Here is a 26,538-nt window from a genome sequence, read left to right on the forward strand (position 1 = left end):
CCCTTCAGGTAGTTGAAGGCTGCTATCAAATCCCCCCTCACTCTTCTCTTCTGCAGGCTAAACAATCCCAGCTCCCTCAGCCTCTCCTCATAAGTCATGTGCCCCAGCCCCCTAATCATTTTCATTGCCCTCTGCTGAACTCTCTCCAATTTGTCCACATCCCTTCTGTAGTGGGGGGACCAAAACTGGATGCAATACTCCAGGTGTGGCCTCACCAGTGCCAAATAGAGGGGAATAATCACTTCCCTCGACCTGCTGGCAATGCTCCTACTAATACAGCCCAATATGCTTTTGGCCTTCATGGCAACAAGGGCACACTGCTGACTCAGATCCAGCTTCTCGTCCACTGAAAACCCCAGGTACTTTTCTGCCATTCGGTCCCTAGTCTGTAGCTGTGCATGGGATTCTTCCGTCCTTAGTGCAGGACTCTGCACTTGTCCTTGTTGAACCTCATCAGATTTCTTTTGGCCCAATCCTCCAATTTGTCTAGGTCACTCTGGACCCTATCCCTACTCTCCAGCGTATCCAGGGCCGTCTCTAGCCATTTTGGTGCCCTATGCAGCCGTCCTGCGGGGGGGTGGGCATCCTCAGGCCTCCGCGTGGGGGAAGGAGCAGGCTTGGGGGGCAGGGGGGAAACCGCCCCCCAGCATGAGCCTGTGGAGTGGAGTGGGTTGGGGCCGGGTCACTCCACTTCCTGCCGCCCGGTGAGTGCAGGGCAGGCCTGACCCCTGCTGCAGTCCTCCGGGGAAGGAGTGGAGTGGGAGTTAGCCCCAGGCCTAACACTAGGGTTGCCAGCCGCCCGGTTTTCAACTGGAATGCCTGGTCGAAAAGGGACCCTGGTGGCTCTGGTCAGCACTGCTGACCGGGCCGTTAAACGTCAGGTCGGCGGCACAGCAGGGCTAAGGCAGGCTCCCTACCTGCCCTGCCTCCGCGCTCCTCCTGCAAGTGACATGCCCCTGCTGTTCCTAGGCGTAGGTGCGAGCAGAGAAGCTTTGCTCGCTGTCCCCACCCCAAGCGCCAGCTCCGCGGCTCCCATTGGCCTGGAACCATGGCCAATGGGAGCTGCAGGGGCGATGCCTGCCTGTGCAGGCAGTATGCAGAACCGCCTGGCCATACATCCTCCTAGGGGCCAGCATGCCGGCTGCTTTCAAGAGCTGCACAGAGCCAGGGCAGGCAGGGAGCCTGCCTTAGCCCCACTGCGCCACCAGTCAGGAACCGCCTGAGGTAAGCGCTGCCCTGCTGGAGCCCGAACCCCCTGCCCCAGGTCAGAACCCCCTCCTGCACCCCAAATCCCTCATCCCTGGCCCCATCTCAGAGCCCACACCCCCAATTGGAACCCACACCCCTTCCGGCACCCCAGTCTCCTGCCCCAGCCCAGAGCCCCCTCCTGCACTTCAAACCCCTCATCCCTGGCCCCACACCAGAGCCCACAATCCCAGCTGGAGCCCGCACCCCCTCCCACATCCCAACCCGCTGCCCCAGCCCGGAGCCCCCTCCTGCACCCTGAAAACTCATTTCTGGCCCCACCCCAGAGCCCGCACCCCCACCCTCTGCCCCAGCCCAGTGAAAGTGAGTGAGGGTGGGGGAACATGAGCAACAGAGGGAGGGGGGAATGGAGTGAGTGGGGGCGTGGCCTCAGGGAAGGGGCGGGGCGGGGGCGGGGCAAGGGTGTTTGGTTTTGTGCGATTAGAAAGTTGCCAACCCTACCCAACGCTGCGGTGCCAGGACGAGAGCAGCTGAGCCCGCCCAGGCCCTGGGGGTCCAGAGCGCTACCAGCCAGGCTGTGACCTCGGGACCACCCAACTCGCTGCACTGCTCACTGCCCTCAGGAAGCTACACGACACTGCGCTGCGTCCCTTCCACTCCGCCCAGCCCATGACCCGCGTGCGGACTCGAGGGGCACACGGCGCTTTGGGGTGTTTGCCCCAGATCAGCCTGTTTTCCTCTCCTGCTTGGCCTCCGCACCAAGAGCGGCAGGACCCTGCAGCTCCATGCCCCCTGTGCCCTGCCCTCCTGTTGGCATGGTAGCTGCATGCCCAACATGGCAGCACAACGCCTGCATGCCCCCGTGCCACTGTGACTGTGTGCCCGGCCCTGTCCGTCAGCAGCTCGCCCGCCCCAGCCTCCGGGCACCCTCCTTCTTGGCTTGGAACAGTAGCCTCGAATAAGCAGGCTGCAGTCGGACTCATACACCGGGGCCTGACAGCGTCCCGTCCGGTAGGCCCGGCAGAACAGGGCACCTGGACACACCTCTAGACCCCCACAAAGGGTCACTTGTGGGTGGCAGAGAGGAAGGTGCTAGGGGCAGGGGGTCCTGACACTATGACCCCATCCCCCCCAGTCTGCAGAGAGTCACAGGGGCAGGCTGAGATTGGCGAGAGGGCAGGGGGAATGGGTCGGAGAGGAGGGGAGCGAGTCTGGGTGGAGCTGTGGCAGCCAGGTTGGCAGTTCTGTGCGTTGAGGGGCACGGGGTCGGGGGGGGGGTGGGCCTCACAGTGAAGGGGACGGAGGATGCAGGGGATACAGAATGGAGCAGCTGTCCCTTTTCCTGGCTGCAGCTCTCTGCGTCCACGGGCTTGGGAGTGGGGATTTCCGACACCCGCACCGGTGGGCCAGGCCCGGGGAAGCAGTGCGGTGCCGTGCAGCGCTGTGGCTATTCTCCAGGACTCTCACGCACTCCAAAGCCATCAGAAACCCCAGCTCGTCCCCGCTGTGCCCCTGGCCAGAGGCTCCAGCCAGAGCTCCGGGGACTCAGAGCTCCCCCAGGTCTCTGCTCCGGCTCAACACACAGAACTTGCCATCGCGGAGGCAGGAGAGTCCTGCAGTGCCCCAGCCCTCCTGCTGCTGCCCTGCCTCCTGCCCACCCCCCGGCATCTCTGAATTATCGCCGACCCCCTGCACATCGCAGGCCACAGAGCCTCGCCCACCCACGGCTGGAATAGACCCCTCGCCTCTGGCTGAGTTACTGGCATCCGCAGATCGTGATTTAGAGACTTCAAGTTACAGAGAATCCACCAATTACCGTGCTGCAGCAGCACTCATTCTTCTGCTCCGGGCAGCGCTGCCCAGCGTTTTATAACCATTACGGAGAAGTGTCAGGCCCTTAATGCACAACTGGCTGTGGGGCCGGTTACTGCTCCTTCGCTTGTCAAACGCACCTGCGCTGCACAATTCATTAGCCGCGTTCACCAGCCGGCCACTCCCCCTGGGGACTCGTCCAGGAGCCGATTAGCACTCGGAGCAGCAGGAGGCATGATGGACACCACAGGGTGGCCACAGCCAGAGGGGATGCCCCTGGGAGCTGGGGGACAAAGCATCATCCCGGCGCATCCAGTCATTGGCCCCCGGAGACTCAGCTGGGGGCACCGTGCGGATTTTCATACAAAGCTCGACCGGCGAGGGGGCTAGTCTGGGAAGGCCGATGCCCCGAGAGCTTGCTGCAGCCAATGGACGGCGGGGGTCTGAAGCCACTTCTGCTTTCTTTGTACTGGTGGCTGCTGGGGACAGGCCCTGGCACATCCTGAGCTTCCACTGTGGCCAAGAGGCTGTGTCTCCCGTGGTGACACCCCCAGACTCAGGCTGGCCCCATGTTCCCTGAGCTGACACTCTGGGCCCTGCACCATGGCTAGGATGGGGCCCGTAGCCCACAGACCAGCTGCTCTGTACAGGGAGAACCAGAGCTCGGTGGAGCAGAGAAGAGGTCCCTGTGGTCAGCACACCAGCCAGGTTCATTGGCCTAGGGGTGAAGGGTTCCTAGGGCTCCCCCAAGCCCCCCGCAAAGCCAGGGCTGTCAGGCACCGTGGCTGTGTTTTCTGAATGAAGTGAAGGTGGCCTTGGCTACTCCTCCACGCCCTGACACTGTCCCCTGGGTACAGGTCATCTGCGGGATGGGGAGACCCTGACCTGCATGGATGTGCTGGGCCTGCACCGGCTGGGGGTAGACTCTGCGAGGGTGTCCAGCACCCCAGCAGCCCAGGAGTTAACACACAGACCAGACTGCAGATGAATGTGCACACGCAGGGGTCTCCTATGCCCTGGGCCAACCAGGGGCTCCGCACTAGGGCACGTGATTCTCAGGCACCAGCAGCCCTCATTGGCCTGTGACTCTGTGGCCAATGCCCCCCGGGGATGTAGCATCACAGCTCTGTGGCGCGGGATGCTACATTGGGGCACATGAGGACGGAGGGTGGGGGGATTCACAGGAGAGCTGGATGCCCGGGGCGGGAGAGGAGCCCACAACAGGCTCTGCTGCCAGGGCCATTTGCTGTCCAAACAGAGGTGTGGCACGGTCGCCCCCTTTCAGAGTGCCCTCCAGGGCAGGGGAGCAATGGGGGCTTTCCCAGCAAAGCAGGGCAGAACGGGGCAGTGCCCTGAGCTCCCCCCACCTGGGAGAATGCAAACTGGCAACCTGGACAGAGGAATATGACTGGGGGGCTGAGACTCTCCTCGACATGATGAGGGCCACGGATGATGAGGGCCACGGTGTATAAAGCACAAGGCCTCCCACTGGTATCAGGGCCTCTGACCCAAGCAGGACAGGCCCAGGGTGTCATCCATCACTGACATTTCAGGCAGTGGGAGCCAACCTATAAAAGGCCCAGAAAAAGCCCTGGTAACTACGTGGGTGTGCAAAGGGGCCGTGCAGTCGCAGCTGGAATCCAAAGGGAGCAGTGCAGGGAAGCCTCCTTGGGTGCTCCGGGAATGGGGAGCTGATGTTGCACGAGGAGACTGAAAGAGCGGGTATGCAGGCTGCGAGGGGATCGGATTGCTCTGGGGCAGGCGGGGGCACCGGAGAGGGAGAAGAGCTAACGGACGTGAAAGGGCACCAGAACTAATGGGGCTAAACTGGCCAGCAATAAATCTAGGCTGGAAATTAGAAGCCGGTTTCTCACTGTCAGAGGAGGGGGGCTCTGGAACCGCTTCCCAAAAGGAGCAGTGTGGGGGAGAAAGGTGGCTGGTCTCCAGCTGGAGCTGGGTCAGTTCATGACCAGGATTGGATGTCGGGGCTGCCTGTGATAGCAGGACCTGGACTCGAGGAGCAAGCAGGTCCCTTCCTTCCCTGTGGGACTCCCTGTAAATGGGAGGCCTGGGCATGTCTGACAGCAGCATTCCCAGGGTCCCGCGGCAGCTGTGGACCCCGAATGCTCATGAGCTACGTCCAGATGTGGGTGCCCCCAAGCGCCAGGCTCTTTGGTTTTCTAAGGGATTCTCCGTGCCGGTCAGATGGGCGTGGTGCTGATAAGGCAAAGGCCAGGTGTGTCCAATCCCAGCTCTGCCAGGGCAAACCCAGCCAAGCACAGAGGCGAGGTCAGTTTCGGTCAGGGCCAGGGTGACTGCCCAAGCCATGCAGCACTCCTCTCCGCATCCCCTCTGCTGGATGCCCCCTTGAGCCCCGGGGTGCCAAGGGAACTCAGAGTTGCCAGGTTCCTAGAAGCTCCCGGTGGCTGAATGGAGTCTCAGCACTTACCAGATGTGAATAGCTTGTCAATAAGCCATTTAACTTGGTGGGAGTAATAAACCATAAATATTTGTATCCAAGGGTAATAGGCTCAAATAATCCTGCCAGTAATGAGCAATAAAACATGGGTATATTGCTTATTATGTATTTATGTACCTAATCCAGGCGCGTTCCCAGGCTGGCTGCCTTCCAAGAATCTCACACCCAGGAGAGCACAAAACAAGCAAGAGCACAAAACAAAGGGTCTGTCTGCTCTTTGGACGACTGAGCGTTCGCCACGAACCCTGACCACAACCAGCACATCCCCAGCTGCATGGGGTCTAACCTCACGGGCCGCGGTAGCCAGGGGAGCAAGGGTGGAGTCCCTGCCCCGGAGGAGAGGCCCCTTGCTCAGAGAAAGAGGCAATGGTTCACCCAGCACCCATGAAGGTTCTGCTCAGTAAAGATCTCTGCTGGAGCTTTTCTAAATATAGCAGAGGGGCTGAGCCCTGCTCTCCTTTCTCCCACTATAATGAATAAATACAGAAAGACGCAATTAGCTGGCAGTAACCCTGATAATCTAGATCAACGGCTGCTGTATCCTTAATGAAGTGTTAAATTGAGTCTGTCTCCATACCTCCCCCCCCGCCCGCCTCCGACTCCCCTGCAGGCTGTTTCGGTGATGGGTTTGTGGCTTCCCCTGGCTCGGCTCAGATCAGTCACGGAGAGTCATGAGCCCTGGCTAGCGCTGAGGAAGGAGAAGCAGCCCACCTGGGTGACTCCTCGCCACCACATCACAGCTACGCCCGGCCAACAGGTAGCTGCTGTCCGATGCCAGCCCTGCCATCACCACCCTACAGGCTTTTATAGTTCTTGTGCCAAGACAGGTGCCCTCCTGGGCACATGTCCCAGCGCCCCTACCACCCAGCCACCCCCAGTCCTGCCAGGGAGTCGCCTTCTGTCTGAGAACCCTTGAACATGTGAAAGGCCAGGCAGCCATCTGACCCACCTTAATGCTACCCGGAGCCAGCCCCACCCCCTCCTAGCTCCACTGACCTCAAACAGTTTCACACTTCATTACCCAACACCCTCCTCTCCTGCAGACACTCCAATCAGGCCGCCTCTCCGCAGCCTCTCTGGAGGCCAGAGAATACCAGCGTCCTCAGTGTCTTCTGGGGCCTCGGCCCTCGGATCCATTAATCACCTTTGTGGCCCTGTGCTGTGCTCACCCCCTGCCCATGTCTCCTGCTCCCAAGGAGGGGACCTGTCTCAGACACCGCACATCTCGTGCCAGCTACACGGACCCCTCAGATATGGGAGTTCTGCAAGACCCTCTCACCCCGCGGGGCACGCTGCCCTGTAACCTCCTACGGACAAGAGCTGCAGGAGTGCAGTGGGGGGTCAGGAAGCCTTCACGGCTGTACTCCCAGCTCTGCAGCTACCCACCAGCTCCACACAACCCCTCTTGCTACAGGACCAAGCCCAGAGCAAAACGGTGCTTTTCTCTGTCTCCCACTGGGCTGAGGGGCCTGAATCTGCACACGCAGGACTTCTTGTTGGGGGCTGTACTGTGTCTTCCAACCTGATCTCAGCATAGGTGCTGAGGCTGGCTCAGTGTTATCTGGCAAAGACTTTGCAGCCAGGGAAGGGACTGTCACCCAGAAGGCTCAGCTGCCAGGGTTAGATCATCTCAGATTGGCCGACTGCTGGCTTAGCCTCAGTGCAGCATAGTCGTCCTGGTGAGAACATGGTAGTAAAAATGCCTCTAAGGCAGCTCTCCAGGCCCTAGACAGAAACCCTGACACAGGCATTATTGACGTGATTCGGGGAGGGCCTCTTCCACCCTGAAACTAGGTAGATCACGCACCCATTCTATACATACACGCACATGTGTCTCCCCATACATAAACATCGGTTGTTTCCTTTCCCTGTATTTGGAGAGAGAAATCCCCTTGTTCGACAGTCTCTAAGATGCTACAACCATGGTAATAACTGTCCAGGTGGGGAAAAGAGAAGTGAGCTAAGCTGGAGCTGCTGCTGATGTTGGTAAAGTCCAATCCCATTTCTTAGAAGACCAAGCCAGACAAACACACCCGAAAGGGGAAGGACTTTCACTTGCAGTGTTGCTGCTGAAAGACAGAGGGATGGCACCCGGTCTGATCGGCTACTCTGAGACCTGGCAAACTCGTACCACCATTGGGCTCTTCAGGGCACTTTCTGGTCACAGGCTCACTGCAGTGTTGCAAAGTCTGCAGTGCTGGCTCGCTAAGCCAGACTCTTAGGCAGAAGGAAGAAGGTGAGGGCTAGGAAAGAGAAGAAATAAGACGAGGAAGGGAAAGGAGACACGGGGGCAGGCGGGGAGACAATTCTCTCATCCCAGATGGTATTTGGGATTCAGCCAGAGCTGGTGGAGGTAGCAACATGAGGAAGGCCCGGGGGCCCAGGAGACAGCAGGGTGGCAGCCATGGGGAAGCGCCCCCCAGTAGCCAGCTTTTCTCCCCAAAGTCTGTTAAGAACCCCAAAGGAAGTGCTGGGGGGAATAGCCATCCTCTCATTACTTTGTTAAGCCCTAATTGCTGACACACCAGTTTTGGTTCCCTGATTCTGGTCTCACACTGTTTTCGTTTACCAGTTCTGATCTTAACACAGCCCTTGTGTTCCCTCGGGAGGTCTTGTCCTTCACACTCAGTCAGGCTTTCTGTCTCTTTTTGGCACTTTTGCCCATCACCATGTGTTGTTCTGGATCCTGTGACACTTCAGGAACGGTCACTCACTTTTCAGGCAGGAGCTCACAATCGGGCTGCATTTGTGAGCCCAGTTACCACAAGAGACTCCCCCAGAGTCTCAGAGCCCAGGGCTGACACACACTGCTGCCCGCTGAGGGGTGCCAGGGGCTCTGGCAGCCTGGCATACGACTGGCTGCAGCAGCCTCTCCACCATGTCATGGAGCACCCGCTCTGGCAGCCTCCCCTCTGCTGTGGTGGGCGAGTCTGTCTTGGTAGCAGGGAGGAAACAAAAGAAAGTTACATTAGAAGAAACCCCCAGTGCTCTGGGGAGCGAGCAACTGTCCAGGCTCTTTGTCAGCTCCCTGCCCGCTGCAGGGGGACATGGCAGCCCTGGGGAAGGATCCCTCATGGGGCTCAGCCCATGGAGGTGACTCGAGCTGGGAGCGCCCAGCCCCCCTCAGATCAGCCCCATGGGGTGCTGGGTGCAGGACTTTACTGGCATTTTCCTATCACCCTTTGAACCCAGGTATGAGGCTTGGCTCCCAACCAGGGGCACATCACTCCTTAGGCTGCCCAACTTCCCTTGCTCCAGGAGCAGCACTTCTCCCACACATCCCTGACAACCTTCCCTCCCTGTCCCACTGCCCGCTGCCAATGCACACTGCCCCCTTCCCAGCCCGAGACGGGGTGCGGCTCCACAGTGGGGGTTGGCAGGAGACACTGGCAGGGCCAGGAGGAGGGAGAGTGAGGCTGGGTATGGCCCCTTCCAGTCTCCACTTGGCTGCCCTTCCCAAAGGCCAGAGACCCCACAATCCCCACACAGTCACTGCCCTCGAAGTCTTAACATCCAGCCTACTTCAGTAGCGTCTGCAAATGCGATGACAGAAGGTGGAAGGTCTGCACTGAAAGCCACACAAATACTTCAGATAGTCAGTGCCAGCATTGGGGGCCCTGGCGCTTGGCCCCACTCCCCGTGGCCCCGGGATGCGTGGCCCCTGCTCTGCTCCATGCAGCCTGTGGCGCCTGACCCTGCTCCACCCGGCCCTGGGGCACCCAGTCCCATGCAGCACCATGGCGCCCGGCCCCACTCCACGCAGGACCTGGCTCAGTCCAACCTCACTCCATACAGCCCCGGGGCACCTGACCCCATGGTGCCCGGCCCCGGAGCACCCAGCCCCACTTTGCTCCATGCAGCCCCGGGGCACCTGACCCCATGGTGCCCGGCCCCGGAGCACCCAGCCCCACTTTGCTCCATGCAGCCCCGGGGCACCTGACCCCATGGTGCCCGGCCCCGGAGCACCCAGCCCCACTTTGCTCCATGCAGCCCCGGGGCACCTGACCCCATGGTGCCCGGCCCCGGGGCACCCAGCCCCACTTTGTTCCATGCAGCCCCAGGGCACCTGACCCCATGGTGCCTGGCCCTGCTCCACTCCACGCAATCCCTGGCTCAGCGTGAAGCCTGCCCCTGTGCCTCCTCTCCCCATCGCTCTTTATCCCGCTTTGTCCTTTATTAACTAGCCCATATTCGGATGGTTTATACAATAAACAAATCTGGGAAACTTTACTGAGAACTCCCCGAGACTCCACATGTGTTAGATCTATCGGCTCCTTTCAATCCAGCCCAAAGCTCCCTCAGTACCAGTGACCCCAGCCCGGCCTGACAGGGTTCCCAGTCACAGGCCCAGGCTGATTCTCACTCACGACTGGCACTAGGTGGCAGATCCAGCCTATCCTATGGGATAACATGATTCTGGCAATTAATTGATCTTTAACTATTCATGGTAAATAGGCCCAATGGCCTGTGATGGGATGTTAGATGGGGTGGGATGTGAGTTACTACAGAGAATTATTTCCTGGGTATCTGGCTGTTGAATCTTGCCCAATGCTCAGGGTTCAGCTGATCGCCATATTTGGGGTCGGGAAGGAATTTTCCTCCAGGGCAGATTGGCAGAGGCCCTGGGGGGTTTTCGCCTTCCTCTGTTGAAGGGGGCACAGGTCACTTGCTGGAGGATTCTCTGCTCCTTGAAGTCTTTAACCCACAATTTGAGGACTTCGATAGCTCAGACATAGGTGAGAGGTTTATCGCAGGAGTGGGTGGGTGAGATTCTGTGGCCTGCGTTGTGCAGGAGGTGGGACTAGATGATCATAATGGTCCCTTCTGACCTTAGTATCTATGAGTCTATGCGTCTATGTCCCTGGAGTCAGTACGTTGCCTGGACAAGCCAGCTCAACTCTTCTCCCTGGCACGGGTGTTACCATCGCCCCTCTCCCTTCCAGCTCCTTTTCTCTTTCAGAGCCTGGCAGTGCACCAGCTCTTTGCCAGTCACCCCACACTTCTCCAGTCTCAGACTTCAGGAACCTAACATAGCGGCTTAGCACTGTGACCCCTAACCTGATACATCAGCCGCCCAGCCCGTGGCTCACCCTTAGCCTGTCCATTGACTACTTCCATTTAGACCGCAACTGCGCAGGGCAGACTTGCATTAGTGGCCTGTGAGGTAACGCACTATAGTAATACAATTAACAGCACCCCCGCTATTCCAGGCTGCTGGGTTTACAGGAATGTATCAAAGGGTAGAGGGGAATTAGCCAGTTAACCGGTATGCATTCGACGGCTTGAGCAGCAATGCTGCGAAGTTCTCCGAGGCCCTGACCACAGCCCTAGTCAGTGCAAAGATTCCTGTTGCCTCCCGCGTCCTTGGACTAGCCTGAAGCTTTTAGGCAATTCCCAACCACCAAAGTGCTACAGGATTTTGTATTGCGTGCGCGCCCCCCTATCGTCGGCTGGAAAGAGCTCACCCCGAGAGTACAACCCTATACTGCTAACCTCTGAGGGAGATTCTCCTGTAAGAGCCTGCGCTTTTGAAGCCAGAGGACCCGGGAGCTCCTGTTGCCATGAAGTCCCCGGTGAAGCAGTGACACCTGTGAAGTCCTGACTGGAGCCTGCCCGTGGATTGGCTACCAGCCTTGGCAGCACACAAGCCCCCTCGGCTAGCTACGCTCTGAGGGCAAGTACACAGCAATCACTCAGCACTGCCCACCTTGTGAATGGGTGTCAGAGCCCCGCACAGCAATCGGCCCGCTCATCCCCCAATCACATCCTCCCCAGGGGGGCTGTGACAACCCTCCCTGGTAAATGTTAATGCAAAGCGGCTGCTGAGCTCTCCTGCAGTTTCCTTCCCAACCCAGCTCTTTGATTTCACTGCCCAGTCAGTGGCCTCACTGGATCACTCTTATTTCTTGTCTCTCTGCTGGGCTTAAGGATTTGGGCTCTCGTCCTGGAGGCTACGAGCTGATGCAGGAGCAGTGGGAATTGCCAAGCTAATCATGAGATCTCACATCGGGAGTGCTGCAGCAGGGCGGAGAGGGCAACAATCCCAGTGTTTAGGGTTTAACTGCCCCACTTAAAACTGATATTTTGACCTATTTGGAGTGCACTATTTTTATTGGGCTCTGACTCTCAGGGTGTGAACGATGGGCAAAACCCCATCCCGCTAGCCTGGTCTCTTGTTACCAGACATGCCAAGGCAGGTATATTCAAACTACAGCAGAGCAGATTTAGATGTAATCTCAGGAAAAACTCCCTAACTGTAAGCACAGTAGGACAATGGAACAGACTGCCTAGGGAGGTCATGGAAGCTCCTTCACTGGAAGCTGTCAAAAGAAGGCTAGATAGCCATCTGCCTTGGATGGGTTAGACACAACAAATCCTGCAGCTTGGCAGGGATGACTAGATGACTAGGACCTACCCCTATGGGTCTATCATATTACCCCTGCGTCTGACCAGCTTCTCAGTGTCTCACCGCAGGCAAAGAACTAGGGGATGGTCATGATTACTGCAAGATATTTGTACGGGAAATAGTTTCAGAGATGTAAAATGTAGCAAATTGGGTTTCAAAACTGGAAGTGAAACCTGTCACAGGCGAGGCAGGTCTCCGGGCTCACTTCATCAACACTGAGAAAAGGGGACATCTGTGGAGACATCTTCTCTTATTGTCGGGACCTGGTGCAGGTGGGAGAATTTACAAAAACAAAAGAAGGTCCCAAGACAAGTCTCTGCCTATGGGACCCCCTGGTGTAAGAGATAACGGTCTGCAACTCTTACTCCTGAGGGCATTCTGCGCCAAAAAAATTAAAATTCTGTGCGCAACATTTTAAAATTCTGCAAAATTCTGCAGATTTTATTTGTCAAATAAATGTGACAGCTCCAGCATGGCATTGAGGAGCACAGGCCGCCGGCTGTACACAGGTGCGAGATCACTGTGCAGCTCCCCGGACTAAGCAGTGAGGCTGCACCCAACCTGGACACAGAGCAAGGACCAGGCCTGCTCCAGAAACACCCCAGGGTCCTGCCCCTCCATGCCAGGTGCACAAGGCAGGATCCAAATGTGGAGGGGCTTAGTGTGGGGGATCCAGGTGTAGGTTGAGAGGGTTCTGTGGGGGGCAATCTGGGTGCGGGTGTAACGCCGACAGACCCCAGTCATTAGCGGGGGGGTCAAACCTGGGACCTCTGGAGCTTAGTGCATGAGCTTCTACTGCATGAAAACCCAACTGACTGTAGAGTGGACACACACACACACTCACACTCACTCACTCTCTCTCGTCGCCACTAGATGGGACAGAGCACCATACCCAGAAGGTGCGTGGGTTACCTGGGCAGCTAGTGGGGGATCTGGGTGCGGGAAGGATCTGGATGCACAGGGGCTTGTGGGGGGTTCTGGGTGCAATGGTAACGGGACTCTGCAGGGGGGTCCAGGTGAAGGTGGTTGGAGCTCAGTGGGGAGGGGGGGTTGGGTGTGGGGGGATAGAGCTTGGAAGGGGGGTATGGGTGTAGGGGGCTCAATGGGGGGGGTCCAGATGCTGGAGGAGTGGGGCTTAATGGGGTGGGGATCCAGGTGTAAATGGTTAGGGCTTGGTGGGGTGGGGATCTGGGTGCGGGTGGCTTGTCAGGGTGGTCCAGGTGCAGGGGGAGTGGGGCTCATTGGCGGTGGGGGGTTCTGAGTGCGAGGGAGAGAGGCTCAGTGGGAGATTCTGGGTATGAGGGGGTCTGGATGCATGGGGTTGGACGGATGGGGCAGCAGCTCCGTTTACAGGGATCCCTCCCCCTGCAGCTGAGGATCGATGGGTGCAGGAAGTGGGGGAGGGGACGGAGAAGTTTGCAGAGCTTCCTGAAGCTGCGGGAAAAATCTGGAGGTGGGTCTGACCGGGACCCGGATGCCATGCAGGGGAAGAGGAAGTCCGGTCCTCCCCAGCCCAGCCTGGACTAGCATCTGAGCTCGGTGCAGGGTAGGATCTACCAGTCGGGTCTTTCCCACTCCCACCCCTACTCCATAGTGATTTACCTCTCTGCCATCTATCCTGGGCACCTGAAACATACTGCTGGGAAGGGTCCCAGGACCGCTCTTGTGGTTTCCCTTTGCTTCCCTATCAGAAAGTCATTTTTCTGTGGGGAAGCAAAGAAATCTGGAGGGGACATATATTCTGCCCATGTGTAGAATTCCCCCAGGAGTATTACAATAACTGTACTGGAGAAGAGGAAAAGTCACAAGATTTTATCCATTACAGAAGAGAAACTCTGCCAGCGGGGGTGTGGCATGAAGGATCCCAGCTCTTTGGACTGGACCTGCACTGCAAGGACAAGTGAGAGACACCTTATTAGACAGGAAAGTAGATTGTTAATAAGTTTGCATCTTATGGTTTTCTAATAATTTCACCTGGAACCTTATGTTTCCAAATCCTTTCAAATTTATTTGAATTTTTATCTCCAGCTCTGTTAAATAAGCTCCAAGTTGAGTTTACCATCAAACTGGCTACATGCCTTGTGCTAAAGAGATGACGCTGGTACACTGGGGGGGCACTGCTTCCAGGGAGGCAGCAGATCAGGGTATTCAGCTGGGGTGCAGAAGACAAGGTCCTGGGCACGTAAGTGTAACAACATGGGGTGTGTACACTGCTAGCCTGCAGAGAGGAAGAGCGGGGCTCACGGAGCCCAGAGCGGAGGCCTGTGTTACAAGCAGCTGGTAGTTGGGGAAGGTTTCCCGTGGTGGGCACAGACTAGGCTGTCTCACGCTAGAAGCAGGTGCTACTGTCCTGGACACCATGGGAGATCCGAACAGCGTCAAGCAAGTCCCACAGGCGACCGGCGGCTCTGCTGTTACACAACAGAGGGCAGCTCCCAGGCACTCTGCCCAGAGGCTCACGTTAGCTCCAAGCTCAGACTCTCCGGGGTCTCTGGGACCCGATGGCACTAACCCTCAGAAATGAAGCCACCGGAGCCAGGTGAGCGCTGGCTGCAGCCAAACCAAGCAGAGCTGTCATCGGACGACAGCGCCTCAGTGTGGCCAGCAGGGCGAGGCTCTGCATCTGGGGAGCCATCGCTGCAGCAGGGCCCAGTTAGTGCCCCAACCCGCCCCATGCAGCAGAGCAGCCCCCGTGCTAAGCCCCCCCTCCCCTCGGCTTTATACATCGCCCCTTTCACACCATTTATCTAGGGCGTGTTTTGTAAACGAACCCCTGGCAGCCAGCAGCCCCGGGGAGCAGCCTCCAGGGAACAGCCGCAGCACCCAGTGCACCGAGCGCTCCACCGGGTTCAGAGTAAAAGGATGGCAACGGTGCAGAGGAACAGCGTTCCTGGGGCACCCGGCTGCAGTCACGGGGCTCTCTTTGTCCCTGCTGCGTAACACGATCCTGGGAACGCTTGTCTTGGACTCGGCTCTGGGAAGAGTTCTGACAAAACCTACATTTTGGGCTGATTGGTCCTGGGGGTCTGACCCCATGTCGCCCAAGAATGCACCTCCGGATGGGCATACGGCATGCGGCAGACCACATGGTGACAGGCCAGAGACCTAAAGAACCAGTCCCTGAGACCCTTGTGCCCCACTTGGACGGCGCTGGCTCCCTGCCCAGCGCCATTAAGCCTGGTGTCACCGCGGGCAAGACGATTGTGATTGAATCTTGTCAGCGGCTTTGCAACGACTGAGCAAGATGCAGCTTCCCGAAGGGAACAGACCCATAAGGGCAGGTCCCACCTGGCGATGCCCATTCAGAGCGAGGCAGGAGCCCTCAATGTGACCAGCAGACGGCCCCAGCTGCAACTGTCTCTAAGCTCCCTTTGCAGATTGCATGGAGGGCGGGAGGAAGGGAGCCTGACTCTGTGCTGCCGTGCTGCATCCAGACAGCTGCAAGTGACCAGCCAAGCCCCTCGCTTCCCCACACGCAGCCCCAGAGCCCACAGCCTGGCCCATTGCCTCCCCACTCTTGATTTAGTCCTAAGTGGGACACAGGATCTAGTCCAAGAGGTGAATAGAGCTGGACTGCTGGGTAACAGTGATCATAATATAATTAAATTTAACACCCCTGTAATGGGGGAAAAACCACAGCAGCCCGACATGGTCACATTTAATTTCAGAAAGGGAGTGTAGCGGGGCAGCTCCCCCACTCTGAGAGCAAAGGCTAGGCTGGCTGGGGAAGCAGCCACAGCTGGGGCCACACCCCAGTCAGGCCACGCCTGGCCCTGTTGTAAGGACTCAGGGAGGAGCTGGGTCAGACTCTCTCTAGCTGTGGAGAGAGAAGGACTGGCTGCCTGGGAGCTCAGGGTACCGGGGGTAGAGCAGGGCTGGGGAAAGGCCAGAGGAGCTGGGGAGCTCCAGCCTGGCAAATCTCCAGGCTGCAGGCCTTGCTAAAGGCCAAAACAGGTATTGGGGCTCCAGAGGTGCAGCCTGGGGTTAGGCAGAGGCAGGAGATGCTGTGTCGGTGAGCCTTCAACCTCACTGCAGGGAGACTCACAAAAATGAGAAAGTTAGTTAAAACAGAAATTAAAAGATACAGTGCAAAAAGTGAAATCCCTGCAAGCGGCATGGAAACTTTTTAAAGACACCATAATAGAGGCTCAACTTAAATGTATACCCCAAATTAAAAAACCTCGGAAAAGAACCAAAAAAGAGCCACCGTGGCTAAACAACTAAATAAAAGAAGCAGTGAGAGGCAAAAAGGCATCCTTTAAAAAGTGGAACTTTAAATCCTAGTGAGGAAAATAGAAAGGAAGAGTATAAACTCTGGCGAATGAAGTGTAAAAAATATAATTAGGAAGGCCAAAAGAATTTGAAGAACAGCTTGCCAAAGACTCAAAAAGTAATAGCAAACAAAATTAAGTACATCAGAAGGAGGAAGCCTGCTAACAACCAGTGGGGCCACTGGATGATCGAGATGCTAAAGGAGCACTCAAGGACGATAAGGTCATTGCAGACAAACTAAATGAATTCTTTGCATCGGTCTTCACGGCGGAGGATGTGAGGGAGATTCCCAAATCTGAGCCATTCTTTTTAGGTGACCAATCTGAGGAACTGTCCCAGATTGAGGTGTCATTATAAGAGGTTTGGGAACAAATTGATAAACTAAACAGTAATAGGTCACCAGGACCAGATGGGATTCACCCCAGAGTTCTGAAGGAACTCAAATGTGAAATTGCAGAACTACTAACTGCAGTTCGTAACTCATCATTTAAATCCACTTCTGTACCAAATGACTGGAGGGTAGCTAATGTGATGCCAATTTTTTAAAAGGAGTCCAGAGGTGATCCCAGCAATCACAGGCCTGACTTCAGTACTGGGCAAACTGGCTGAAACTATAGTAAAGAACAAAATTGTCAGACTCAGAGATGAACATAATTTCTTAGAATCATAGAATATCAGGGTTGGAAGGGACCCCAGAAGGTCATCTAGTCCAACCCCCTGCTCAAAGCAGGACCAATTCCCAGTTAAATCATCCCAGCCAGGGCTTTGTCAAGCCTGACCTTAAAAACCTCTAAGGAAGGAGATTCTACCACCTCCCTAGGTAACGCATTCCAGTGTTTCACCACCCTCTTAGTGAAAAAGTTTTTCCTAATATCCAATCTAAACCTCCCCCACTGCAACTTGAGACCATTACTCCTCGTTCTGTCATCTGCTACCATTGAGAACAGTCTAGAGCCATCCTCTTTGGAACCCCCTTTCAGGTAGTTGAAAGCAGCTATCAAATCCCCCCTCATTCTTCTCTTCTGCAGGCTAAACAATCCCAGCTCCCTCAGCCTCTCCTCATAACTCATGTGTTCCAGTCCCCTAATCATTTTTGTTGCCCTTCGCTGGACTCTCTCCAATTTATCCACATCCTTCTTGAAGTGTGGGGCCCAAAACTGGACACAATACTCCAGATGAGGCCTCACCAATGTCGAATAGAGGGGAACGATCACGTCCCTCGATCTGCTCGCTATGCCCCTACTTATACATCCCAAAATGCCATTGGCCTTCTTGGCAACAAGGGCACACTGCTGACCCATATCCAGCTTCTCGTCCACTGTCACCCCTAGGTCCTTTTCCGCAGAACTGCTGCCTAGCCATTCGGTCCCTAGTCTGTAGCAGTGCATTGGGTTCTTCCGTCCTAAGTGCAGGACCCTGCACTTATCCTTATTGAACCTCATCAGATTTCTTTTGGCCCAATCCTCCAATTTGTCTAGGTCCTTCTGTATCCTATCCCTCCCCTCCAGCGTATCTACCACTCCTCCCAGTTTAGTATCATCCGCAAATTTGCTGAGAGTGCAATCCACACCATCCTCCAGATCATTTATGAAGATATTGAATAAAACCGGCCCCAGGACCGACCCTTGGGGCACTCCACTTGATACCGGCTGCCAACTAGACATGGAGCCATTGATCACTACCCGTTGAGCCCGACAATCTAGCCAGCTTTCTACCCACCTTGTAGTGCATTCATCCAGCCCATACTTCCTTAACTTGCTGACAAGAATACTGTGGGAGACCGTGTCAAAAGCTTTGCTAAAGTCAAGAAACAATACATCCACTGCTTTCCCTTCATCCACAGAACCAGTAATCTCATCATAAAAGGCGATTAGATTAGTCAGGCATGACCTTCCCTTGGTGAATCCATGCTAGCTGTTCCTGATCACTTTCCTCTCATGCAAGTCCTTCAGAGGACTCTTCTTGGGGAAGAGTCAACATGGTTTTTGGAAAGGGAAATCATGCCTCACCAATCTACTAGAATTCTTTGAGGGGGTCAACAGGCATGTGGTCAAGGGGGATCCAGGGGATATAGTGTACTTAGATTTTCAGAAAGCCTTCGAAAAGGTCCCTCACCAAAGGGTCTTAAGCAAAGTAAGCTGTCACGGGATCATAGAATCATAGAATATCAGGGTTGGAAGGGACCTCAGGAGGTCATCTCGTCCAACCCCCTGCTCAAAGCAGGACCGATCCCCGACTAAATCATCCCAGCCAGGGCTTTGTCAAGCCTGACCTTAAAAACCACCACCTCCCTAGGTAACCCATTCCAGTGTTTCACCACCCTCCTAGTGAAAAAGTTTTTCCTAATATCCAACCTAAATCTCCCCCACGGCAACTTGAGACCATTACTCCTTGTTCTGTCATCTGCTACCACTGAGAACAGTCTAGAGCCATCCTCTTTGGAACCCCCTTTCAGGTAGTTGAAAGCAGCTATCAAATCCCCCCTCATTCTTCTCTTCTGTAGACTAAACATCCCCAGTTCCCTCAGCCTCTCCTCATAAGTCATGTGTTCCAGTCCCCTAATCATTTTTGTTGCCCTCCGCTGGACTCTTTCCAATTTTTCCACATCGTTCTTGTAGTGTGGGGCCCAAAACTGGACACAGTACTCCAGATGAGGCCTCACCAGTGTCAAATAGAGGGAAATGATCACGTCCCTTGATCTGCTGGCAGTGCCCCTACTTATACATCCCAAAATGCCATTGGCTTTCTTGGCAACAAGGGCATGCTGTTGACTCATATCCAGCTTCTCGTCCACTGTAACACCTAGGTCCCTTTCTGCAGAACTGCTGCCGAGCCATTCGGTCCCTAGTCTGTAGCGGTGCATTGGATTCTTCTGTCCTAAGTGCAGGACTCTGCACTTGTCCTTGTTGAACCCCATCAGATTTCTTTTGGCCCAATCCTATAATTTGTCTAGGGCCCTCTATATCCTATCCCTACCCTCCAGCGTATCTACCACTCCTCCCAGTTTAGTGTCATCTGCAAACTTGCTGAGGGTGCAATCCACACCATCCTCCAGATCATTTATGAAGATATTGAACAAAACCGGCCCCAGGACCGACCCTTGGGGCACTCCACTTGATACCGGCTGCCAACTAGACATGGAGCCATTGATCACTACCCGTTGAGCCCAACAATCTAGCCAGCTTTCTATCCACCTTATAGTCCATTCATCCAGCCCATACTTCTTTAACTTGCTGACAAGAATACTGTGGGATAAGAGGGAAGGTCCTTTCATGGACTGGTAACTGGTTAAAAGATAGGAAACAAAGATTAGGAATAAATGGTCAGTTTTTCAGAATGGAGAGAGGTAAATAGTGATGTCCCTCAGGGGTCTGTACTGCAGCCAGTCCTATTCAATATATTCATAAATGATCTGGAAAAAGGGGTAAACAGTGAGATGGCAAAATTTGCAGATGATACAAAACTACTCAAGATAGTTAAGTCCCAGGCAGACTGTGAAGAGCTACAAAAGGATCTCTCAAAACTGGGTGACTGGGCAAAAAAATGGCAGATGAAATTCAATGTCGATAACTGCAAAGTAATGCACATTGGAAAACATAATCCCAACTATACATACAAAATAATGAGGTCTAAATTAGCTGTTACCACTCCAAGATCTTTCTTGAGTCATTGTGGATCGTTCTCTGAAAACATCTGCTCAATGTGCAGTGCAAAAAAAGCGAACAGAATGTTGGGAATCATTAAGAAAGGGATGGAGAATAAAACAGAAAATATCCTATTGCCTCTATATAAATGCTCGGAATGCCCACATCTTGAACACTGAGTGCAGATGTGGTCGCCCCGTCTCAAAAAAGATATATTGGAATTGGAAAAGGTTCAGAAAAAGGCAACAAAAATGATTAGGGGTATGAAACGGCTGCCATATGAGGAGAGATTAATAAGACTGGGACTTTTCAGCTTGGAAAAAAGACGACTAAGGGGGGATATGAGTGAGGTCTATAAAGTCATGACTGGTGTGGAGAAAGTGAATAAGGAAGTGTTATTTACTCCTTCTCATAACACAAGAACTAGGGGGTCACCAAGTGAAATTTATAGGCAGCAAGTTTAAAACAAACAAAAGGAAGTATTTCTTCACACAATGCACAGTCAACCTGTGGAACTCCTTGCCAGAAGATGCTGTGAAGGCCAAGACTATAACAGGGTTCAAAAAAGAACTAGATAAATTCCTGGAGGATAGGGCCCATCAATGGCCATTAGCCAAGATAGACTGGGATAGTATCCCTAGCCTCTGTTTGCCAGAAGCTGGGAATGGGTGACAGGGGATGGATCACTTGATGATTACCTGTTCTGTTCATTCCCTCTGGGGCACCTGGCATTGGCCACTGTCGGAAGACAGGATACTGGGCTAGTATCTGACCTTCGGTCTGACCCAGTATGGACGTTCTTATGTTCACACGCAGAGCCAGACATGCAAAACGTGGCCCATTGCCTCCCCACACACAGCCCGAAACACGTGCACAGCTGGGTCCATCATCTCCAGCAAGCCCACTTAGTAACTGAAGAATTCAAGGGATAATTGGGAGGAAATCCACTTATTTTAGTCAAACTGGAAGAAATCCCCAGTCTCCTACTAACTGTAGGAATCACTCGGGGCTCGATGGTCTCATGTGGACAAGCAAGTTCTGGATGGGGATGGGTTGGTGTTGCTTTCCCGTGGGCACATGCAAGTGCAAGCACGAAGGATGTGGACACACACCAACTCCTCCTCCCCTTTTGCTTCTCATCCCAGTGCCAGGGCGAGAAAAGCACCTTCACCCTCCCACTCCCTCATTGTCTCGGATCAAACTCCCAGCCAGCCTGCGGTTGCCTCTCACCACGTACGGCACTGCCGGGCCCCGCGACCCTCAGGAACATGCTAGAGGACTTGTTCTGCGTGCCATGTCCTCACAAGCTGCCTCCCTGAGAGCTCTGCCGCTGCGTGCCTCGCGGTGAGAGCCAGCTGAATTATTCAGATTCCAAGCAATAAACAAAGTTGCTTTATGACAGTTCAACCTTCCCAGTCAGCTTCTAATTGTTCATTACACCGACTTCCAGCCCCTCTCCAGGGCTGTGTCACCACGCAGCCAGCGAGGGAGAGAGCCCCTCAGAGCTGATTAATGCCCATGCTCCCTGTGCTTAATGAATCAAAGGCTGCGGCTGAATGTGCAGCACATGACAGAGAAGCAGGACGGTCGGGCTTCCCCAGCCGCTGCCCGGGAGGCTCCCAACTCAGGCTCAGCACAGGAAGCAGCGAGAGCAGATGATCTGGCTTGCAGAGCCAAAGGCCACGGTCGAGGGACGTGGGCAGGACCTAGGAGAGACGAGGTCCACACGGCCACCACACACATCCCATGCGCAGGTCGCATGACGGCAGGAGCAACGCAGGGGCTTCCTGACCCCCGCAGGGAGTGGCAGAACCCGGGTCCCTGCGCTCCTGTGCAGCCAGGCCCCTGGCAGTAACACCTGGGCTCTGCAGACAGCCCCATGGGAGCTTTCAGGGACACGTTTTGGGGACGGTCCCAATTCCCAGCTCACGGAGATGCTTGCACTCACTCGCAGGGAGCGAATGTGCTAACAGCAGAGCACAGCTGCAGGTAAGCCTGTGGGGCGGCTGGCCCCTCCAGCCACTTGCTGCCATGGCCACACGCTCCTTTTAGCATGCCAGCTGCAGCCCAGAGACGACAGGTGCGTGGTGGCGAGCTGGGAACAGCGCCTCCCGCTGGAAGTGTAGACGCCCCCTTTGTCAGGGCTCTCATTGGACAGCTCATCCTGAACGCACTGAGCAGCGCAGCACACTCCCCGTAGGGCACCGGGGCAGCCCTGGCGAGGGAAGATGTCCCCTGCTACATCACCACCTCCACTCCCTCCCTGCTCCTTGGAGCCTCCCCATGCAGAAACGGAGCCAGCCCAAACCTGTTAGCCTGTAAGGTCCTTCAGTGATCACCACAAAGCGCCTGCCGTGGGGGCTAGGGCAGGGGGCTGCTCAGATAGGAGGGGCCAGGCCAGGGCCTGCTGGCTGGCCTTTGTTCAGGGTTCAATTTGCCCTGATTAGCAGAACTAAACGCTACACAAAGCTGTTTTTCTCCATAATTACAGGGTGCTGGGAGGAAGGCTCCCTCCCTAATGGGGATCATTAGGCAAAGTGCTAATCACCTTTCTTAATGAGGTCCGGGTGTGATTGGCATGAGTTGCTTAATTGGCTGTGCAAATGGAAGGTGTCTTGCCACTGGAGAGAAGGGGACAGCGCTCGTGGGCAGGGGCAGGCAGCTGCGTTGGGCGGGGAGCTTCCCTGAGCATCCCCCAGCTCAGCGCAGCGTGGCCGGGTCGCTCATTGGGTTCAATCTGCCCTTGTGTAATTGAATTGTGAGATCCTGACGGAGCGGCCACTTGACCTTTCAGTCAATAATTCCTTCTGTCCCACGTCGGGGTGGGAGCTAATGCCCGGAATTATTCTAACCTCACGCTCCCGCAGACGGCACCGTCCCGGCCTCGCTCAGCCGCTGCGGGGCGAAAGGGACCCTGAGATCAATGGGGGAGGGGAGGGCTGGCGTGAACTCCAGAGAAAGGAGAGTGACGAATGGGAACTCTGAATCCCTGTGCTCCAATCAGCTTTCCACCATGGGCTGGGATTGTTAGCAATCTATGTTTGCCAGAGTATTACACCTTTCATTGCCAGGGCTAGCCCATCAGGACCAGCCTGAAATGCAGCCACCTCTGGGGCGCCACGCAGCAGCTGTTTAGCACAGCATCACGACACAGCAGAGAGCTAGGAGCACTGTCTCCAGCAGAAAGCCCAGGGGCGATTACACACAGGCAGAAATGAACCACACAACTTGACAGGCAGCCAGGAGGCCAGTGGTGATGGGTCTTTTCCTATAGAAGTGCTCGGGGGGGTTATGACCTCCCTAGCCCAATGCCTCTCCGCCACGATAGGGCAGCTGGCCAACACGGATGGAGCAAGCCAAGACATCCAGGCCCTGACTAGGCTGGGCTCCAGTTTGCTAGGGAGAGCGTGGCCCCAGCTCCAGGCAGGGATCACACCCCGTTCGTGGGTGCTCAGCAGGGCAGATGGGAATGGCTTTTCCTGCTTTGGGAGGTTTCAAAGGAGGGACCTTTCCCCAGGCACCCGACCAAATGCGCTGGGATTTCACCCTTCGACGCAAGGGGCTGCCGAGCAACGCTGGGCCTCCAAAGCCCCCCTCAACCCCGCGGGAACGCCGGGCACTTTCACACACCTGCCCTTACACGAGTGCCCTCAGGGCATTCTCAGGGGCTGCACTGCCTGCTCCCACCACAACTCGGTCATAGGGGCGAGACCGGAACCCACTCCCCAAGGCCTCTGCGCTGGTCACCGAGTCCGCTGCACTTTGCTTTCCCTGCAGGCACACACAAGGCCAATCGCCCCGAAACACGCAGCTGTCACTGGCAGCTTTCGCCCTGGCCTAGCCAAGCAGAGGTGACTGTGCAGCGCAGGGCAGACCTGAGCAGATGGAGAGCTGGGGCCTGCGCCTACGGCCTTGCTGCCCCAGTCGCTTAGCCGAGGCCCGGGGAAGGAGAGGGTCCAGCTGAGGCTGCTCCGCACAGGACGGTGATCATGGTGGTGGGTGGGGAAGCAATTTGGCAGACTGGCAGGGGTTGTGACTGCTCCATCTGTCGGTCGGGTGTGCCATGCCCTTGCCAAGGAGGTTCCAGCTCTTGGATTCCCAGGCAGCAGTGCGGGCTGGTGGGGCTCCTTCCATCTGCCATGCAGCCTGGCCTAGGGGGCTCTGCGGGCTGCCCTGGAAGGCGGCTCCAGCAGGGACCGCAGCAGCCTGGGCTGCTCACCAGGTCAGGTTGGCATCAGCCCATCCCCCTGGGATTCCTCGCCTGGCACCGGCTTCATGCCAGCCATTCAAGGGGCAGGTTTGAAGCTTTCTGTGGTTGGGAGCCCGCCTGCCTTCAGGAGCATCCTTCCTTCCCCCCTCAGGCACTGGGAACGCAGCTCAGCCCAGACGAGGGGCTTCTGCCGACAGTCCCTGGTGTGCGCCCCTGAGCATAGGACATGCCAGCCAGAGCCCAAACTCACCAGCCTTCTAGGCATGTGGATAGGCACCAAGAGATCTTTGCTTGGGGCAGGGAGGGATAGGGGGCAGGCCGCACTGACCTGGCCGACCATTGGGATGCCTTGCTTGTCCTTGGTATGTAGCACGGACCGAGATGCCACCATGCCCAGAGAGAGTCATCAAAGCACCAGCTGCCACCCCCTTCACGGCTTGATAAACCCTGCACGGGATGGTTTGTTCTGAGCCTATCGCCAGGGTAGCAGGGTGCCCCCAGCCAGCCCTTCTTCCCCAGCTCTGGGGCTAGGGGAGAGACGCCCATTCTCCTCATGTAGAGCGGGGCGTGTAAAGCTGCCTGCTCTGCCGTGGACCTCTCTGCTTCAAAGAGCAGCCAGAGCCCCCAGAGCCCCTCAGAGCCACTGTAGCATCATCCCAGCACGCATCCTGCACTGGAGTAAAGTATATGGAAAATAAGGAGAGCTGCACTGTCTTCCCAGACACAGGCAGGAACAAGAGGGTCTGACCGGCGCTGCTGTGCACCTTGTATTGAAGGCAAACGCCACTGGGCTCCAGGAGCCACCTCATCCATCTCCACTCTGCAAAAGAGCTGGGCCAGCTGGCCCCTGGGGGTTATTAAACCACTCAGCCATGACTCTTCCCTGGGGACAGAGTGACAAACAAGCCTTCACTCGAGCAGCTACAAAGACCTGGTTAGAAAAGGGAACTGATCCATGCAAAGGGCGCCAAGGACATGTCTTGGATGCAGACCTCACAGATAGAGTGAGTAACAATGGAGGGGCCGGCTCCTGCTGGTTACAGATTAACCTCCTGGTGAAACAGGCTCCACTAAGGAGGGAAGGGTTTCTCTTGGCAGCATGCACAGGCCCCTGCTGCTCCGCAGACTGGGGCTGCGGCTGGACGCACGGGCTCTGGTGAGTTACAAACCCGCCTGCCGCAGTCTGTGGACTGAGCTGTAGCGTTCTCTGTCTATTCCGGTCCCGCCACCGGGGGTGCGAGCGCCTTCCAGCCATGCACAAAGCCACGTGGCTAATAATTGCCATTCTCTTCTCAAGGGGCTTCTCTTTAAAGGCTCTGCCAGTGCGCCGCTTAGCACAGGCCGGGAAACAGGCCCTAGGGCTCCGACCGAAAAGCAGCAGGGTTGAGGTCTCTGTGGTCCTGGAGAGTTCAATCCACCCTTGGACTGGCTCGAGTTTGCCCCGTCCCCGACCCAGATGAGCTTCAGGGTCATTCCTTTCAGCCTGAGGAGTGGTCAAAGGCCCGGAGCGTCAGGCACCTTGTAGGCGCCAAAGTCGGGGGTTGCTGAGAGCCTGGAAGACAAAGGCTGAATGGCTTTTCAGGGCCCCTGCGGGTGGGTGGAGGGCAGGGGTCAGGGCTCAGCGTGGCTGAGCAGGGCTTGTGCTGCTGTATTCTCCACTGGCTGTGAGTCCCTTTGCGGCCCCATAGACTGTGAGGTTTTTAGCCAGACAGGAGGCGACGGGATGTGAATTCCCGAGGCCAGGCTCCAGCCCCAGCACAGGCCGTAGGGATAAAAGGGTCAATCGCTGACACAACGGGTCCGAATTCTTTCCTCACCCTTCAGTGCCCCTCTAACCTCCCTCCATGCCCAGATGGCAAAACAACAGGCACCAGCTCCTAGGAAGTGGAGCCCTCTGCCCCCTCAGTGCCCAGGCAGCCAGCTGAACCCCCACCGAGCAGAGGCTCCTCATCACCAGCAACCTTCCTCCGTCCTACCACCCAGGCTAACCTCAGTAACCCTCGATGCCTGGCTGGCGGGGCACTGGCCAGGGACCCTTTTGAAACCCCTGCACTGAACATGCCCTTGGGTTCCCACTGCAGAGGCAGCAGTCGCTGGCACGGGCCCTTTGGGACCTTCAGACACGGCCCCATGAGAGCCAGGACCCTGCCACCTTAGCGTGGATCTGGCACCTGCTCCGGCCCGGTGGAACGCGGGGCTGTGTTGACAGTGGTCGTGTGAGGCCCTTGGGTGCTTTTCCTTTCCCTCGTTCGGGTCACCCCAGGCTGGCAGCTCCCCCGGGCTGTAGGCGAGCGCTTACGCAGGGGTGCCGTGTACCACCGCCCCCAGGGCACTGGGGTTACTCAGTCACGCAGGAAGAGCTACAGGTGAGCGAGTGCTGAGAAGCACCATGGCACTGTCATGCCTGGTACAGCGCCGCTGTCATCGTGGCCAGCACGTGGCACAGCTCCATTCCCAGCCCAGCTCTCCTTATCCAAAATGGATCAGGCGCAGTCCTTATGGGCTCTGC

General features: G+C 56.2%; 1 protein-coding gene across 4 annotated transcripts in view; it reads right to left on the minus strand.

The window, feature by feature from the left end:
- ROBO3 (roundabout guidance receptor 3) overlaps nucleotides 1-26,538 on the minus strand; it is a 233,677-nt gene that overhangs the window by 52,806 nt on the left and 154,333 nt on the right. The window lies entirely within an intron of this gene.

The sequence above is a fragment of the Lepidochelys olivacea genome (assembly GCF_965140295.1).
Source record: "Lepidochelys olivacea isolate rLepOli2 genome assembly, chromosome: 22".
NCBI classification, from domain to species: Eukaryota; Metazoa; Chordata; order Testudines; family Cheloniidae; genus Lepidochelys; species Lepidochelys olivacea.